The sequence below is a fragment of the Taudactylus pleione genome, unplaced genomic scaffold (genome assembly GCF_031769625.1).
Source record: "Taudactylus pleione unplaced genomic scaffold, aTauple2 ptg000567l, whole genome shotgun sequence".
NCBI lineage: Eukaryota > Metazoa > Chordata > Amphibia > Anura > Myobatrachidae > Taudactylus > Taudactylus pleione.
Genome location: NW_028284969.1, coordinates 1,924,567 through 1,944,272, shown reverse-complemented (window position 1 = coordinate 1,944,272; position 19,706 = coordinate 1,924,567).

The following is a 19,706-nucleotide window of genomic DNA, read 5'->3' as shown; positions in this document are numbered from 1 at the left end:
ACTTAGCAAAAATTAGCAACTGCATTGCGTGCATATAAGCAGAATAGCGATCCGTAGTGAATCAGGCCCTGTGGGCTTTGTTTAGAAGTGAAAATTAATATATACAGAATCTACCAGCACTGAAAAAAAACCCAGATAATAAGCGGGAAAAGCAGATATGAATAAGTCGAGAGTGAAATAAAGAAAAAATGAAAAACAAGTTCATATATATAAACTATGTTTATTTTCTGGTGATCTCACATATTAAAAGATGCTTTGCTCTCTTCAGGGAAGCAATAAGACTATTATAAAATAGCCACAGTAAAAGCTTATAGTCTGTAAATGGTGAAAATGTCACTACTTAAAATAACTCATTTTGCCTAAAATCATGGTTTGTCCCGTTTTCCATGTGGACTGATTGTAAGTTCCACAATAGAAATGTTCTATGCATAAAAACAAAGAAATTAATAAAATAATATGAAATGCCAGTATTGGCTATACATCTGTGCTCAGAAATCTTCCTTGGTGCCGATCCTCCATGGATCAAATCCATACTTACCTACTTTCCAGAAAGGTGCAGGAGACTCCTGGATTTTTGGGTAGTCCCCCGCACCCTGGAAGAGTGGATGGATCTCCCACAGCTTGCCCACTTCCTACCAGTCTGAACAGAGGGGACAGGGCTAAAATTATGCAAATTGTGTCATGTTAGCTCCACCTCCTCCCCACAGACCCGTGATTGATGGCAGGGCCGGCTCCAGGGTTCTGAGCACCCTGTGCCGGCTCTTGAGAGAGCGCCCTAAGTGAATTTGGGGCGTGGCCTAATTATCATAGGCCACTCCCCCTGTGTGGCATTATTTGGAGGCGTGCCCGCATGGCACACCTCCAAATAATGTCAGGCTGGGGGTAAAGCCCAGCATTCTGTCACTGGCTGGGCTTCCCCCAGCCCTCTCCCATCAGAAAATTGTTGCCGCGCGCATGTGTGCGGCATCCATTCACTCTCTGGGGGTCCCCAGACTCCCGATTTGACCACCCACGGGCCATTTCGGCCCGCAGGTGGAACAGCGTGACAGTACTGTCCCGCTGAAATTGGGATGCTGGGGAGGGGTGCCGCCCTCTACGTGTGGCGCCCCTGTGCGACCGCACTGGTCGAACACCCCTAGAGCCAGCCCTGATTGGTGGCATTTTTCAGCGACGAGGCCTTCTCCCAGAGAGAATTTAAAAATAGGTACAGTAAATCCTGTGATAACTCATGCAGGCGAGTACTCACAATTTGCAGGGTGCTTCTCTAGGTATTTTCTTGCAGCGCTCCGGCAGCTTGCTTCTGCAATGAGGCTTGAAGTCTGGGCAGTTGCTTTGTCTGTTTGTTTATACCGATTGTGGCACTGAACTTGTGCACGAATAGCAGCCGGCCAGAGGAGCTGCGCGACACTCCATTCTCAGTATGCGTTTCACACTCAGGCTCTGTAATCCCAAAAAATCATAAAACTCCTGGATATTCTAGTAGGGTGGTCAAGTATGCCATAATTACATGTGGACCCATCCTCAGATACACCTCTTAGGAGGAATATCCCATGCAGGTGCTGGTGGGCTGGTGAAAGATACATGGTGAAGTTAAATGATGATGATGACATTAACTCATACATGCCTACCCTCCCAGTTTTTTATGAAAACCTCTCCAAAAGCCCTTTAATTCATTTTAGTGAAACTAAAATAATGTGAAAAGGGTGTGAAAACAAACACCCATTTTCACGTTATTATAGTATAAAAAAAATTGATAAATAGAGCCCTAAATGTACTTCCATACTGCTGCAGGTAGGCTAAGTGATGTTCTAGGCTATGTGTTGTGTTCACAAATACATTTCATAGAATGAGATATTAAATAAAATAATTAATTTGACATAAAGGGCCAAATGCAATAGCCCGCGATTTGCGGGAGGTGTTGCTATTCAAGCAAGATAGACATTAGATTTAAAGCAGCAATTAGTTTAAAGGCAAAACTAGATTGGGTTTGCGCCTAAACTAATTGCCACTTTACATTTCATAACTGTTGAAATATGGAGTGCGTATTTGGCCTTTACCAAGATGGCTGCCGGTTTGGTCTTCTGCGCATGCACAGTGCCATCTTGTCACTGTGTAAGAGCACCACAGTAGTAGGCAGATGTGTTCCACACAACTCTAGAGATACCCTGCGGTATACCCTCACAGAGAGATACCTGCCAAAGCATACCGCTTGTGTATGACTATGCACTGTTACCCGCATACATGACCAGCTGGTGATTTGCATGTTCTGCTCAAGATCCGCTCCATCCAGATACTAAGTGTATGTAAACTGTTAGTATGGCTGTGCAAACACAGTGCTGTACAATAAACCAAAGTGCTTGTTAAGTTTTGGGCTGCCTAAAGTATCTGGTGAAATCACGCCAACTCCCGGAAATCATGGGCTAAAGACTTATACTGTATGTGCTGTTAATGTTGGGTGGATGTCACAGTTTTTTTTTTTTAGCAGAACCACTGAAACTTTCAACACATCTAATGTAGCAGAAATTAATACATTTGTAAAAATTTCAACTATATTGCAATATTAGTCCCGCTTGGGTTACATCAGAGACAGAGGGCATAAAGCCCAACACCTGGAAGATACATTGGGTAACTGGCATTCAGTTTGAGTCTGATCAGGGAAAGGGAAGGAATGGGCAATCAAAGAGAGAAATGTCTGAAAGGACAGCGGGATAAGTACTGTGTAGTTTAGGGGAAGTAACTGTGGATTAATTGAAAGCAGATAGTTACACACATGATCGGCAACTTCCTTTCTGGGGGAATCATTTAGCCTTTTTCTGGATTAACACAACATATAGTACATTTATCATGTACTATTGACCTTAGTAATTAAACCATGTACTGTAATGATGTCCACTAGGGATGTGCGCGCCCACCCCCGTGTTTTGGTTTTGGATCTTTATCTCCTTCAAGGTTTTGGATCTGGATTTGGTTTTGCAAAGAGGTTTGGTTTTGGATCTGGATTTTTTAAATAAAAAATTGATAAAAAGTTTTGAAAACAGATAAAATCATGTAATTTATGAAATCCAAAACCTGAAATTCGGATTTAAAATCCGAATTCCGAACCGCAAAAAGATCAGAACCACGACCTGGATTTACCTGGATTTCCTCAGGAGATTAGAACCGCGACTCGGATACCTGGATTCACAAAATTCGGGTGGAATCGGATTTCTGGAGAATCAAACTACACATCTCTAATGTCCACATATCTTGTGGAATTCATATATTGCTATAGTCAAATTATGGAAACAACTGTGTGCACAGAAACACACCTCTCCACTGACACTACAAGTCCACATTGCTGATGCTGTCATGACGAATCCATGTTGTCAACCAAATAAGATAGAACTGGGTTTGCAGGTCTTCACTGATAAAAAGAGTCAGCTCATTATGAACACCAGGACAAAAACATACAATAAACAAGAATCTCCTTAAATAAAGACCATATGGAACCAAGTTTATGATTGTAACAGGTAAGTTTTATAGATAATAGGAATACAGTGAACTTACATTTATGTGACCTATCTAGTACCACTGACATTAAAGTCCATTCATTGCTGTTGCAGTCAGTCTGCTGCCCATTCCAGTCTCTGACTGAGTATCATCTAAGATACAGGATGGCAAGAGTAAAACTATAGACATCAGTCTCATGTCAGTCCAGAGAGTGACAGTCACTTGACACATCTCAGACTCTCCAGTCTTAAATCCCAAATTACTTCACCTACTGAAACCAAGACTGTCTGTCTTTCTCACTTCAGCTGACTGTCTTTTTCATTTGTGTTGTTTTATGATCAGAGGATGTAGGAAGGAAGAACACCGTCTGATTCAGCCAGTGAATGAAAAGGATTATTGAGCTGTCCTTTAAAATGTTCCTTGATCGTCTTACACAGACCTGGAATATAACAATGAGCTATAATTGAATAAATAATGAGGACAGCAACTGGATTTAATTAAACATAGATAAGACGAGGATCTTATGGAAATGCGCCAGTAGCCTGGGGCTTTGTTCCATTAACTCTTACCTATAAAACAGAGGTAACAAAATATTCAACACACGTTATGCCTGTCAGTCACTTTTCTGACAGAAAGTAATGTGTTTTTTAATGAAATAACATGAATTTAACAGTCGTGCACTTAGGGGAGCTCCCTTTGCCCAGAAACCCCTGTGTGTACCCTTCAATAAGAAGCCAGCATATGCTTAAGAAAAATTGGCACACTGATTTAATGAGTACTCACTCTGCACAACATTGCAACAGAAAATACATTAATCAGGATGTCTCCATGGCACAGTGACGAGAATGTACGGTTGGGCATACTGTATACCATCGTTGGTTATCAGTCATTGATAGTTTACTACTGATGGTGAATGGTATTACCATCGATGGCAGGGCCCCATTGGCTGAGAATTCAGGATTTTCTTTTTTGCGCATATGCACCAGCAAACTCCTATCTACTGCATATAGATGGCCAGGAACTGTCAATGTAAAACCATCTATGGTTTCCAAGAACCATTAAATGTGGATGCCTCAATGACAACTCTACAAGAAGGTTCCTCTCCTCTCATTGTTGCACAGGCACAGTATCTAGAAGACTGTCAGTCTCATTGCTGCACAGGCACAGTATCTAAAAGACTCTGGGCCTGATTCAGAGCCGCTCGTAAGCGGCCGCTCGTTTGCTCCGAGCGATGTTTGCCCAACTGCGCATGCGTACGGATCGTTATACGCATGCGCGAACCAGTCAGTGCGGTCGAAATTCATGTGCTCGCAAAATAGCGAATGCCTGATAATTTGAGTGACAGAAAGAGGCGTATGTGGGTGGTAACGGGGGAAGGTGCTTGAAAACGGGGAGTGGAGATCTGAACGCAGGCGTGCTTAAAGGTCAAAACGGGCGTTTTATGGGTGTGCATAATTAAAACAGCAGCGTCATTGACCACGTCACTGGGTTATTTTATAGTCAGAACTGCTCGCAAAATTGTGGTAGAAAAAACCAACCCCAAGAATAGCGAGCAGTTCATACCCTGGTCGATGTACTCGATTAAGCTAATAAATAGTGGACATGAGGTAGGATGCGAGCGGCCAGGGGGCATATTTTTAAAAAAAACGACCGCAAGTTTGGTTCGCTTGTTCAGACCTAGAAGCGTGAACAGACCGCAAAGAGCGAACGGTTGATTTGAATAGCCACCCCTATTTTCTGGACGAGCGAGCGCTAATTGCGTCCGGCTCTGAATCAGGCCCTCTGTCAGTCTATTTGCTGCACAGTCACAAGGCTCTGACTCTCAATGCTGCACAGGCACAGAGACCAGAAGGTTCTGCCCCTCTCATTGCTGCACAGACACAGAAACTAAAAGCATCTGTCAGTCTTATTTCTGCAGAGGCACAGTGACCAATAATAGCCAAAGGCCGCAGCTGGCTGGCTAAAGTAAGTGACATTGCAGTGGCACAAACAAATTGCGGTTTTAAAAAATAATATAGCACATCTAGTACACATAGTGGCACAGCAGTGGCAGACAGGATGGCAGTTTAATAATTTATACAGTCCTATAGAACTAATAGCCCGAAAGTAAAAGCCTAGTAGAAAATATAATATATTACCAACACACGTCTCCAACCAGCAAATCAAAAATCACAGGCATCAGACCAAAACAGGAAATTCAAGCAAGAGAAACAGCACAGTAACAGATTAGTACAAGAAATTTATAATTGATAATTAATAATTATCAGTTAAATTAAAATATTGCACCTATGAAATATAGTGGCACTGCAATGGCAGAGAGGATGGCAGTTTAATAAACTACTGTATATAAATGTTTTCATTAACTAAGAACTAATGGCCTAAAACTAAAAGCCTAGTAGAAAATATAATATATTACCAACAAACTTCTCCAAAGCAGCTAGTTTAGATGCTGCCCGTGGCAGTCAAATAGTTAAGCAAAAAAAAATGCATGGGGTCCTCCGCCAAAATTAATAAACAGCACTGAACCTCTGAGCCTGGTCTGGTATTGGTTATTGGAGAATAGGGAATCCCCACACCGTTTCCCCTCCTATTTTCCAATACCAGCGATTTTATGGGCGGGACCCAACACATTTTTTTTCTATTCAACTTTTATTTTTTACACATACCCAAGCCTGCACAGATTATACTGATCTGTGCAGTGCTTTCATCCCACCCACAAAGGTGGAGTTGCTTCAGGAACTAGGAAGTACTGTAGAAAGGGATGAATTTATATGCAATCCAAAAATCAGACATTTCTGGGATTATGGCTTTTTGCCTCGATTTGAGACCTAGATTTGTCTGGGGGAACTGAGGCATGCCTAGGTTCAACTCGTTACCCCTAATTTCGAGTGTGTTCAGTTTTCAGCAAAACTGAACCACTCGTCCATAGTAGAAATGAATAGACAAGTGCCTATTCTGTATGATTTTTCAAACAATGCTGTACCCTCTTTAGACACTGATATTGGTTCTAACTAGGGGTGTGCACCGGCCACTTTTCGTGTTTTGTGTTTTGGTTTTGGATCTGGATCTTTCTTCGTGTTTTGGATCTGGATTGGTTTTGCCAAAACCACCCTTCCGTGTTTTGGGTTCTGGGTTTTGTGTTTTGGATCTGTATTTTTTTGAAAAAAAGCATAAAAACAGCTAAAATCACAGAATTTGTAGGTTTTTCTGCTCCTATGCTATTATTAACCTCAATTTCCACTCATTTCCAGTCTATTCTGAACACCTCACACCTCACAATAGTGTTTTTATGTCCAAAAGGTTGCACCGAGGTAGCTGGATGACTATGCTAAGCGACACGAGTGGGCGGCACAAACACGTGACCCATCTATGCGTGACACTGCAGTGGCAGACAGGATGGCAGTTTGAAAAACTAGGCCCCAAACTGTACATAATGCAAAGAAAAAAAAGAGGTGCAAGATGGAATTGTCCTTGGGCCCTCCCACCCACCCTTATGTTGTATAAACAGGACATGCACACTTTAACAAACCAATCATTTCAGCGCAAGGGTCTGCCACACAACTGTGGCTGAAATGATTGGTTCGTTTGGGTCCCCACAAAACAAGCTGGCAATTAATGTGTCCCTGCACAAACTGGCTCTACGGAGGCAAGATGTCATCCTCATCCTCCTCATCCACCGATTCCTCACCCTCTTCAGTGTGTACATCCTCATCCTCACAAAGTACTAACTCGTCCCCACTTGAATCCACCACCACAGGTCCCTCTGTACGTTCTGGAGGCTGGTCTCCCTGGAAGAGCTGATAATTCATTTTGATGAACATCATCTTCTCCACATTCTGTGGAAGCAACCTCCTACGCCTTTCGCTGACAAGGTTCCCGGCTGCACTAAACACTCTTTCGGAGTACACACTGGAGGGGGGGCAACTCAGGTAAAATAGAGCCAGTTTGTACAGGGGCCTCCAAATTGCCTCTTTTTCCTGCCAGTACAGGTATGGACTGTCTGACATGCCTACTTGGATGCTGTCACCGATGTAATCCTCCACCATTCTGTCAATGGTGACAGTATCATATGCAGTGACAGTAGACATGTCAGAAATTGTTGCCAGGTCCTTCAGTCCAGACCAGATGTCCAAACTTGGTCCTGCCTGCCCTGCATCACCGCCAGCAGGTTGCTTAGGATACCTAAGTTTTTTACTGGCAGCCCCAGTTGCGGGAGAAAATTAAGAAGGAGCTGTTGACGTGTCACGTTCTGCTTCAGCTGACAGTGTGTTCACCAGCAGGTCTTTGCACCTCTGCAGGCTTGTGTCGGCCGGAAAGAGAGACACCACATAGGCTTTAAACTTAGGATCGAGCACGGTGGCCAAAATGTAGTGGTCTGATTTCAACAGATTGACCACCCTGGAATCCTGGCAAAGCAAATGAAGGGCTTCATCCACAAGTCCCAAATGCCAAGCGGAATCGCTCCGTCTTAGCTCCTCCTTCACTTTCTCCAGCTGCTTCTGCAAAAGCCTGATGAGGGGAATGACCTGACTCAAGCTGGCAGTGTCTGAACTGACTTCATGTGTGGCAAGTTCGAAGGGCTGGAGAACCTTGCACAACACGGAAATCATTATCCACTGCACTTGAGTCAGGTGCATACCCCCTCCTTTGCCTATGTCATAGGTGGATGTATAGGCTTGAATGGCCTTTTGCTGCTCCTCCATCCTCTGAAGCATATAGAGGGTTGAGTTCCACCGCATCACAACCTCTTGCTTCAGGTGATGGCGGGGCAGGTTCAAGAGTGTTTGCTGGCGCTCCAGTCTTCGGCACGCAGTCGCTGAATGGCGAAAGTGGCCAGAAATTTTTCAGGCCACCCAAAGCGTCTCCTGCACGCCCCTGTTGCTTTTCAGAAAATTCTGCACCACCAAGTTTATTGTGTGAGCAAAACATGGGACGTGCTGGAATTTGCCCAGATGTAATGCCCGCACAATATTGGTGGCGTTGTCAGATATCACAAATCCCCAGGAGAGTCTAAGTGGGGTAAGCCACTGGGCGATGATTTCCCTCATTTTCTCTAAGAGGTTGTCGGCGGTGTGCCTCTTACTGAAACCGGTGATACAGAGCGTAGCCTGCCTTGGAACGAGCTGGCGTTTCTGAGATGCTGCGACTGGTGACGCTGCTGCTGTTGCTGCGTAAGGTGATACATCTACCCAGTGGGCTGTCATGGTCATATAGTCATTAGTCTGCCCTGTTCCACTTGTCCACATGTCCGTGGTTAAGTGGACATTGGGTACAACGGCATTTTTCAGGACACTGAGGACACTTTTTCTGATATTTCTGTACAGTCTCGGTATCGCCTGCCTAGTGAAGTGGAATCTAGACGGGATTTGGAACCGGGGACACACTACCTCCAGCAATTGTCTAAATTCCACTGCAGAAATGGCGGATACCGGACGCACGTCTAACACCAACATAGCAGTCAAGGCCTCAGTTATACGTTTTGCTTCAGGATGACTGCTGTCGTACTTCATCCTCCTCGCTAAGGACTGTTGGAGGGTCAATTGTTTATTAAAAGTAGTGGTGTTCCTACTTCCTCTCTGGGATGATGAATGACTCCCAGCAGCTGCAACAGCAGCAGTGGCAGCAGGAGGCGTAGCAATGCAGGATCCTCCAGAGGAATCCGGGATAGGAGAGTCAGTCATGCCAGTGACATGGCCTGCAGGACTACTTACGATCCTGACTAAGGAGGAAATTGACGAGGAGGGAGTTGACGGTGTGGTTTGCAGGTGCTTGGATACAACAGGACAACAGGATTTAGGTGTCCCTGGACTGCTTACGGTCTTAGCCAAAGTTTCTGAACTTGACAGTAACTTATTATGAACACGCTGCAGGTGCCGTATAAGGGAGGATGTTCCTAGGTGGTTGACGTCCCTACCCCTACTTATTCCACCTTTACATAAGGTACATATGGCAAGACAGTTGTTGTCCGGATTTGGATAGAAATATTGCCAGACCAAAGAGGTGGAATGTTTGGTCTTCTGCCCAGGCATGACCGTGATGGGCTTTTTCATCCCACGGACAACAACTGTCTCCCCCGGAGCCTGATTTAAACAAACCACATCACCATCAGAATCCTCCTCGCCAACTTCCTCCTCAGCGCCAGCTACACCAGTATCCTCATCCTGTTGTACTTCAACAGTGACATCTTCAATTTGCATATCAGCAAGTGGACTGTGGGTGCTCCTTTCAGCACTTGCAGGGGGCGTGCAAATGGTGGAAAGAGCCACCTCTTCCCGTCCAGTGCTGGGAAGGTCAGGCATCGCAACCACCACCACACTTGGACTCTCCTTGGTGATTTGTGATATCTTCTTAGAAAGCACAGTTCTTCGCTGTGCTTTTGCCAGCTTAACTCTTTTGATTTTTTTAGTGGGAGGAGGGCTTCCATCGTCATGTGAAGCTGAACCACTAGTCATGAACATACTAGGGATCGACCTTTGCCGTTCCTTGCCACTCCGTGTCGTAAATGGCATATTGGCAAGTTTACGTTTCTCTTCAGCTGATTTAAATGTTTTTTTCAAGGTCATTTTCCTGAACTTTGTCATTTGGGATTGTATGTGCCCTCTATTATGACATTGGGCATCGGCCTTGGCAGATGACGTTGATGGCATGTTATCGTCTATGTCATGACTAGTGGCAGCAGCTTCAGCACTAGGAGGAAGTGGTTCTTGATCTTTCTCAATTTTATTTTTATCGGAGAAAGTTTGGTCCTCCATTTATGTTATATCGATTTGATATATACTTGCGGCTAAACACAGAAAATATTTCTTTATTTTTCCTGGAGAGTAGTGCACTTTGTGGGTTACACCAGCCTTTAAGAAATGAGCCAGCCGGCTCTTTACTTATGGGACACAGGCGTACGCTTGGCGCTGCTCCTTTGTTGATGCACGTGCGGCTACTGCGCACACAATTCACAAACACAGAAAATAATTTTTTTTTTGGTTTGGACTGGAGTGTACTTTGGGGGTTACAGCTCCCTTTAATGGTCAAGCCAGCCGGCCCTTTACTTATGACACAGGCGCACGCTTGGCACTACTTTGTTGATGCACGTGCGGCTACTGCGCACACAATTCACAAACACACAAAAAATATTATTTTTTTGGTTTGAACTGGAGTGTACTTTGGGGGTTACACCACCCTTTAACGGTCAAGCCAGCCGGCCCTTTACTTATGACACAGGCGCACGCTTGGCACTACTTTGTTGATGCACGTGCGGCTACTGCGCACACAATTCACAAACACACAAAAAATATTATTTTTTTGGTTTGAACTGGAGTGTACTTTGGGGGTTACAGCACCCTTTAACGGTCAAGCCAGCCGGCCCTTTACTTATGACACAGGCGCACGCTTGGCACTACTTTGTTGATGCACGTGCGGCTACTGCGCACACAATTCACAAACACAGAAAATATATATTTTTTTGGTTTGGACTGGAGTGTACTTTGGGGGTTACAGCACCCTTTAACGGTCAAGCCAGCCGGCCCTTTACTTATGACACAGGCTCACGCTTGGCACTACTTTGTTGATGCACGTGCGGCTACTGCGCACACAATTCACAAACACAGAAAATAATTTTTTTTTTGGTTTGGACTGGAGTGTACTTTGGGGGTTACAGCACCCTTTAACGGTCAAGCCAGCCGGCCCTTTACTTATGACACAGGCGCACGCTTGGCACTACTTTGTGATGCACGTGCGGCTACTGTGCACACAATTCACAAACACAGAAAATTATTTTTTTTTGGGTTTGGACTGGAGTGTACTTTGTGGGTTACAGCACCGTTTAATGGTCAAGCCAGCCGGCCCTTTACTTATGACACAGGCGCACGCTTGGCACTACTTTGTTGATGCACGTGCGGCTACTGCGCACACAATTCACAAACACAGAAAATATATATTTTTTTGGTTTGGACTGGAGTGTACTTTGGGGGTTACAGCACCCTTTAACGGTCAAGCCAGCCGGCCCTTTACTTATGACACAGGCGCACGCTTGGCACTACTTTGTTGATGCACGTGCGGCTACTGCGCACACAATTCACAAACACAGAAAATATATATTTTTTTGGTTTGGACTGGAGTGTACTTTGGGGGTTACAGCACCCTTTAACGGTCAAGCCAGCCGGCCCTTTACTTATGACACAGGCTCACGCTTGGCACTACTTTGTTGATGCACGTGCGGCTACTGTGCACACAATTCACAAACACAGAAAATTATTTTTTTTTTGGTTTGGACTGGAGTGTACTTTGTGGGTTACAGCACCCTTTAATGGTCAAGCCAGCCGGCCCTTTACTTATGACACAGGCGCACGCTTGGCACTACTTTGTTGATGCACGTGCGGCTACTGCGCACACAATTCACAAACACAGAAAATTATTTTTTTTTTTGGTTTGGACTGGAGTGTACTTTGGGGGTTACAGCACCCTTTAACGGTCAAGCCAGCCGGCCCTTTACTTATGACACAGGCGCACGCTTGGCACTACTTTGTTGATGCACGTGCGGCTACTGCGCACACAATTCTCAAACACAGAAAATAATTTTTTTTTGGGTTTGGACTGGAGTGTACTTTGGGGGTTACAGCACCCTTTAACGGTCAAGCCAGCCGGCCCTTTACTTATGACACAGGCGCACGCTTGGCACTACTTTGTTGATGGACGTGCGGCTACTGCGCACACAATTCACAAACACAGAAAATTATTTTTTATTTGGTTTGGACTGGAGTGTACTTTGGGGGTTACAGCACACTTTAACGGTCAAGCCAGCCGTCCCTTTACTTATGACACAGGCGCACGCTTGGCACTACTTTGTTGATGCACGTGCGGCTACTGCGCACACAATTCTCAAACACAGAAAATAATTTTTTTTTTGGTTTGGACTGGAGTGTACTTTGGGGGTTACAGCATCCTTTAACGGTCAAGCCAGCCGGCCCTTTACTTATGACACAGGCGCACGCTTGGCACTACTTTGTTGATGCACGTGCGGCTACTGCGCACACAATTCACAAACACAGAAAATAATTTTTTTTTTGGTTTGGACTGGAGTGTACTTTGGGGGTTACAGCACCCTTTAACGGTCAAGCCAGCCGGCCCTTTACTTATGACACAGGCGCACGCTTGGCACTACTTTGTTGATGCACGTGCAGCTACTGCGCACACAATTCACAAACACACAAAAAATATTATTTTTTTAGCACTTGGGGGGAGCACCCCTGATGGATAGAGCACCCCCTGTACAACACTACAGCACCCCTTTAGGACTGGGACACTGCACAGGACTTTGGAATGGACACAGCCCCTATGGAGAACTGACTGCACAACACAGTCCAGCCAGCCCCTATGGACTTTGAAGTAGTGGACACAGCCCCTATTAACAACAGCAGCACAGCACAACACAGCCAGCCCCTATGGACTTTGAAGTAGTGGACAACAGCAGCACAGCGCAGCACAGCACAGCACAGCACAACACTACTCTGCACTACACTACACTACACAGCCCAGCCAGCCCTAACTACCACCCTCCCTCTTCACTGTCCACAGCCGAGTGAGAAAATGGCGCCGACGCGGGTACCTTATATTGGTTCCAAAACCCGCGAGACTCGGAAGGTGGGATGATGACGTTTTGCCTCGATTTCAGATCCGAGTCAGGCGGGAAAAGTCGAGCCTGACTCGGATATGCCTCGGATCGGTGGGGCTCGGGGGGGTTCGGATTTCAGAAATCCGAACCCGCTCACCCCTAGTTCTAACATAGAGCAGCCACTTTCAAAGTCTCTCAGGATTCATGCCCAAACAGATATGTGGTCAATGGACAGTGACACTATACAGTATGTATTGCACCACTTACTAAGTGATTTGATAGGCAACCTGATACACTTCAGGCCCTCTAACCCTCAAAACAGCCGCACTTTAATTTTAGTCCCAGTAGTAAGCTAAATAAATACATTTAATCAATGAAAGAGACACCTCTGTGTAATACCATATCAGCAGACCTATAAACTAAAAATGTGCAGTTCGAACAATCCCAAACTTTGGGGTTCCAAGTTTAATCGAATCCCGGGTCAGTCACTTTTGGGGTGCCAAGTAGAACAGAGTCCCAGCTCAGGTCTGCTGTAAGTTTGGAACGCGGACTTAAAAACTGAATCTCAGGTTTTGGAATGCATGTAAATTACAGTATTTGAGCTCTTTTAAACAATTTTAAAGAGATCCAAAACCAATGCCAAAACTGAATCCAAACCAAAACACTTGAGTGTGGTTTTGCCAAAACGTAAACCATAACATTTGAGGGTAGCTCTGTCAAAACCAAAACATGGGGTTCCACGCACATCTCTGCTTTAAACAGTCTTTTAAAAACATAAAAAACACAAATATGATAACAAGGCAGGAAAGAGCTGGGGCTACAAATGTAGGCTTGGAGTGTCTATTACTGTTCTAGAGTGAAAAAGACCTGGCAAGCCATGGGTTCCTCACCATTTCCATATCCCCAACACCATCAGATTCATTATCAGCATTATTTAGGTAGTTTTCACTCTCATTCTCATTGGTTTCAATGCTTATTTTATTTTTTTTAATTAAAGGAACAAGAGAACTGTTGCTTTGCCACTGAATGTTTATTCGTTATACCTCCAGACTCACATACAGCTAACAAAATGCTGGACTGCATTAATAGCAAAATCGAGCAATGTTTGTCCTAAAGACAACTAAGGATCAGAAATGCCACATGTATCATTGCCTTGGCTATTGTTGCAGCTTTGCAAACTGACCACTACCATAGCTCCATATGCTTTACTCATTCACTAAACCTAATTTTTCAGGGGTTCCTACAAACTTACTAAAATACTGAATGCATATTAGAAATTTTAAGAATGACATTATAATGGAACAGCTCATTTGTGGTCTTCCATTTAGATTAAACTTTACTGAGGATATGCTTGAGGCTATGTATGAATTCCAAAAGCCATCATTAACTATATTGTGTGACATCCAATATTTGAGGGGAACCATTAGCAACAGATGGCAGTCATCTGACATGTTGCTAGGCCCCTTTGATGAAGAGACACACCATCCCCACCACAATATACAATTGTTAATCCAACACATTACATATTAATGAATCCCCCTACTTCTTAGATTATAAGATCTTTTGGGCAGGGCCATATTTACCTTTAGTATGTCATTGTATGTCATTTGTTTGTTTCAGGATGAGTTAAATGTACAGCGTAATATATCAGCGCTTTATGAAAGAGATAATAATAATAATAAAACAACAACAGGATTATCAGGGTAAACAACTAATCATAGCAACAAGCTACTGTCTTTCCATACTTCGACATCTTCAAGGAATTGTGAACAAACAAACAATCATGAACAAGGTGTTGGTAAGCTTGGTATCAATAAACGATTCAATATTTTATAACTGATGGAGATGAAACACAAATAAAGTAGATGTTGTAGATTTTATATACTTACACGTTACACAGTATGCTGATATGAATTCAAAGTGACAAGCATGTATAAATAATCAAGTAAAGTGATGATTATTTAATGGCAACCCTGCTGTATCCCTGCTACAAGTGTAACATGGGGGAATGTTTTGCCACATCTGTAAGGGAGTCTGTGGTTTTGCATCGCCAAGAGAGGCTTACACAAAGCCTTCAGTTATTCATACAGCAAGCAAATGAATGAGTCAGAGAAAAAAATGCTTTGACTAATAAAAAATACTCTTGGTAATGAGGGTAAATAAAATAGTGAAATTCATGTGTCGTCATACACCTGAGAGTGTGGGTTTTTAGAAGTGGAGATGTTGCCCATAGCAACCAATCCGATTCTACTTTTATCTAGCACCTTATAGAAAATAATAGCTAAAATCTGATTGGTTGCTATGGGCAACATCTCCACTTCTAAAAACCCGCACTTTAATAAATATACCCCTTAGTGCAGGGCCGGACTGGCCATCGGGCAGTTCTGGCAAATGCCAGAAGGGCCGATGGCCAGATGGGCCAGCCTGCGCACCAGGAAACCCTGACAAATTGATATGCCTGCAGACGATCTGCTAGGAAGGCAGGATTTCTGTAAGACGTGGCTGCGTTGTGACGTCATGACGTCACGTTGCGCAGCCGTGTTTTTGGGAGGCATTAGATGGAATTCATCCGGTGCAGTCAGTGTGCAGACAGAGCTATAGCTCCTTCAACGTGTGTGGCATCAGGTCCAGGCAGTGGCGCACATAGTTACTGCAGAGGCCGCTGGTAGCTGAAGGAAGAAGGGCAGCTGCAGCTAGGCACACTCGGGCAGGAAACATCTTTCCCCCACCTCCGGGGTTGAGCAAGAAGTCAGAGAGAAACATGGCTAACGGCAATGGAGAAAGCCTGCATGCAATTGCTGTGCAAGATATTCTCCCAACTGAAGACTAGCCTGCCCTGGGTGCCTCTCCAAGCAAATACAGACAATGCATAGTCAAAAAGTAAAGAACTTGCTGTTTTTAAAAACAGCAAGTTCACAGGCAATTTATTAGGTGCAAATAAGTTATAAATGTAATATTTAGCATATGTCTGCAAAAAAGAATAGCCAGTGAAGGTATTCAGGCCAGGGATTAGTTCTGGTTAGCAGAATGTGGTGCATATTGTAAATAAATATACCCATACTAGGTTGTCTTGGAATAGTTTACCAGTATTTAGTTGATGCTTATTTATGTTATCCTAGCTAGTAAAATTCCTCCATCTTGTATTTTATTAGCTGAGGTTTAGTTTTTTTTTCCACTTCTATATTTCCACAGCATTGCCATTGCCCAGAGATCCTGTTCCAACATTTTTTGTTTAAAATGATAACATGTGAAAAGTAGTTTCCTGATTGTAGGCAATAAGGAGTCTATTTAGCGAAATGTAGTCGGCATCATGTCGTGTAGGATGCCGGCGGTCTAGATACCGGTGCCGAGATCCCGACATCGTTGGGATCCCGGCACCAGAATCCCAGTTGCCGGCATCCCCACCGGGATCTCATACCCAACCCTTAGCGGGATGTAGTTAGCATCCCAGCGTGCGGATGCTGACGGTGGAAATACCAGCGCCGACATCTCGACAGCGTCAGGATCCTGGCACCAGAATCCCGCCTGCTGGCATCCTGAAGGTAAGTCTCGGGGGTTAGGGGGAGGGTTAGGCTAAAGCACCTGGCAGGGGGAGTTTAGGTTTAGGCACTAAGACGGGAGGTTAGGTTTAGGCACTAAGACGGGAGGTTAGGCACTAAAGGCCTGATTCAGACCCGGTTGCAAGCGCTGAGCACTCGCAACCGGGTCGATGGTGGCCCACTGGGCATGTGCACGATGGAGACGGCTCCGTTGTGCGCATGCGCGAGACCCGGATAGCGGCGGGCGCTCCGTCGCTCCGAGTCTCGCACCAAAGGGGACGAGCTGTCGATGGTGATTGACAGCACGCCTCATTTGGTAGGCGGGCAGGGGGGTGGCTGGCCGAACAGAGGCATTCACGAATGAACACCTGCCGTTTGGGGGCGGCCCAACTGACATCACCAGTGATGTCAGTGGGAGAGCTTGCGGCCACGAGACCCTACCACAAGGGTCTTGTCGCAAACCCGATGGTCGTGATGGTCTTGACCATCGCGACCATCATCCTGGCCGCTCGCAATAGCTGTGGGTGGGCACCATTAAAAAAAAAACGCCCTGATTCAGAGCGAGCGCTCTGTCAGAGTGATCGTCTCTGAATCAGGCCCTAAGTTAGGAGGTTAAGCACTAAGAACGGAGGGTTAGGGTTAGGCATTAAGATGGGAAGTTGTGCACTAAGGGTCTCATTCAGACCCGCTCGCGAGCGCAGGACGCTCGCGAGCGGGTCGATGTTACCCCAATGTGCATGCGCACGACGGAGGGAGCTCCGTCGTGCGCATGCGCGAGACCCGGACAGCGACAGCCAAGCTGTCGCTCCGGGTCTCGCACCAAAGGGGGCATGCTGTCAATGGTGACTGACAGCACGCCCACTTTGGTGGGCGTGCCAGGGGCGTGGCTGCCAGATGGAGGCGTTCCCATGGGAACGCCTACCGTCTGGGTCCGGCCCCACTGACATCACTAGTGATGTCAGTGGGAGTGATTTTGGCTCTGATAGAGCCAAAATCACTCCAGGACTTGCGGCCACGAGACCCTACCGCAGGGTCTCGTCGCAAGCCCGATGGTCGCGATGGTCTTGACCATCGTGACCATCATCATGGACGCTCGCATAAGCTGTGGGTGGTAACCCACAGCTATGTGAGCGTCCAAAAGGCCGCTCCACATTTAAATAGGACGGCCCTGATTCAGAGCGAGCGCTCTGGTCAGAGCGTCCGGCTCTGAATCAGGGCAAAGAACGGAGGGTTATGGTAGACCTTAAGATGGGAGAATAGGGTTAGGCACTAAGGACCTGATTCAGACCTGCTCACTAGGATGCGATCGCTCATACTGTAGCTGCCCGATATTTGCATTCTGAGCATGCGTATGCATCACATTGCGCATGCGCAATCCACTGCGACAGACCGGGAAGCACTAGCTCGCTCAGCATAGACAGCCCAGTTGAATGAATGACAGGAGAGGCCGTTTGTGGCTGGTAACAGGGACAGGCCACTCAAAATGGGGGAGCAGAGGTACGAACGCAGGCGTGCCTGTGTGTTTCAACACCGTTTCAGAGGTGTGCATAATTAACAGGCAGCGTCATAGTACACATCACCTGGTTGTATTTCACACTGAGCAAGCACTGCGAGCACATCCAATGGTGCTCAATGTACCAATGGTTTCATGCTCCTCCAGGAGATGACGTGTGCAAGTGGGAGTCTTATGAATGGCTGGTGGGCGTCTGCATACACAAAGTGATCGCTCGGCAAGACATAGTGGGCATGCTAATGCCTTGCCGTGTGATAGCCTGCCTTGCTGGGTGTGTGCCAGATTTGCATACGCTGGGAGCGAGCGATCGCATCTAGCAAGCGGGTCTGAATCAGGCCCTAAGTTGGGAGGTTAGGCACTAAGAACAGAGGGTTAGGGTTGGGCATTAAGATGGGAGGTTAGGGTTAGGCACTAAGAATGTAGGGGAGGCAATCGGGAAGCCGACTGCCTAAATACCGGCAGCCGGCTTCCCGACTGTCTTATCCCGGCAAGGGTGAAATGCCGGGCGTCTAGATGTAGACACCCGCATATCCCCGATGCCGGTAGACCGGCGCCTGGCATCACGATCGTAGTGATGCTGGGCGCCGCGAGCAGACAGCCGCGGGGGGTAGGTTAGGTTTAGGGCTCCCGGGGGGGACTTAGGGTTAGGCACCCCCCGGGGGACTTAGGTTTAGGCAGCAGGGAAGTGGGTGGTTAGGGTTAGGAATTTAGAGGGGGGATTAGGGTTAGGCACTTGGGGGGGAAGTTAGGGTTAGGCACCCCTAAGTAGGGTTAGGGTTAGGGGGGTTAGGTTAGGTTAGTGGATACTTACCTATCCACGATCGGGATTTCCAGCGCTGTCGGGCTTCCGCTGCATCGCACTCTGCTCCTGTCGGGCTGCCGCTGACTGGAATCGAACCGCCGGCCATGCGGCCGATGGTATTTCATACCAATTCCGAATGTAGAGTTCGGGTTAGGCACTAGTGAGGGGGAGGTTAGGGTTAGGCACTAAGGTGGGAGGTTAGGCCCTAAGAATGGAGGGTTACGGTTAGGCATTAAGATGGGAGGTTAGGCTCTAAGTACATAATTCAGATCCGCTCACTAGCGCTTTGCGCTCGCAAGCGGGCCGATGATTTGCATGCGCACGCTTTGTTCTGCGCATGCGCGAACTAGTCTGTGCGATCGCAGCCCGCTCACCCAGCAAAGACAGCCTAGTGTAATGAGTGACAGGAGAGGCCGTTTGTGGGTGGTAACAGGGGCAGCCCACTAATAACGGGGGAGTGGAGGTGCGAATGCAGGCGTGCATCGGTGTTTCAACGCAGTTTTCTAGGCATGCATAATTAATAGGCAGCGTCATAGTACACGTCACATGCCTGTTTTTTACACTGTAGTCCACACAGTGCTTGGGGTAGGGTATGTCAACCACAAGTGCTGCGTTCGCTACCGATGGTGCTCGATGTACCAATGTTTTAATACACTTCCTGGAGATGATGTGCGCTAGTGGGTGTCTCTACATACACTAATGGGTGTCTGCATACACAGAGCGATCGCTCGCACAGCCAAAGTTGGTGTGCTTATGCCT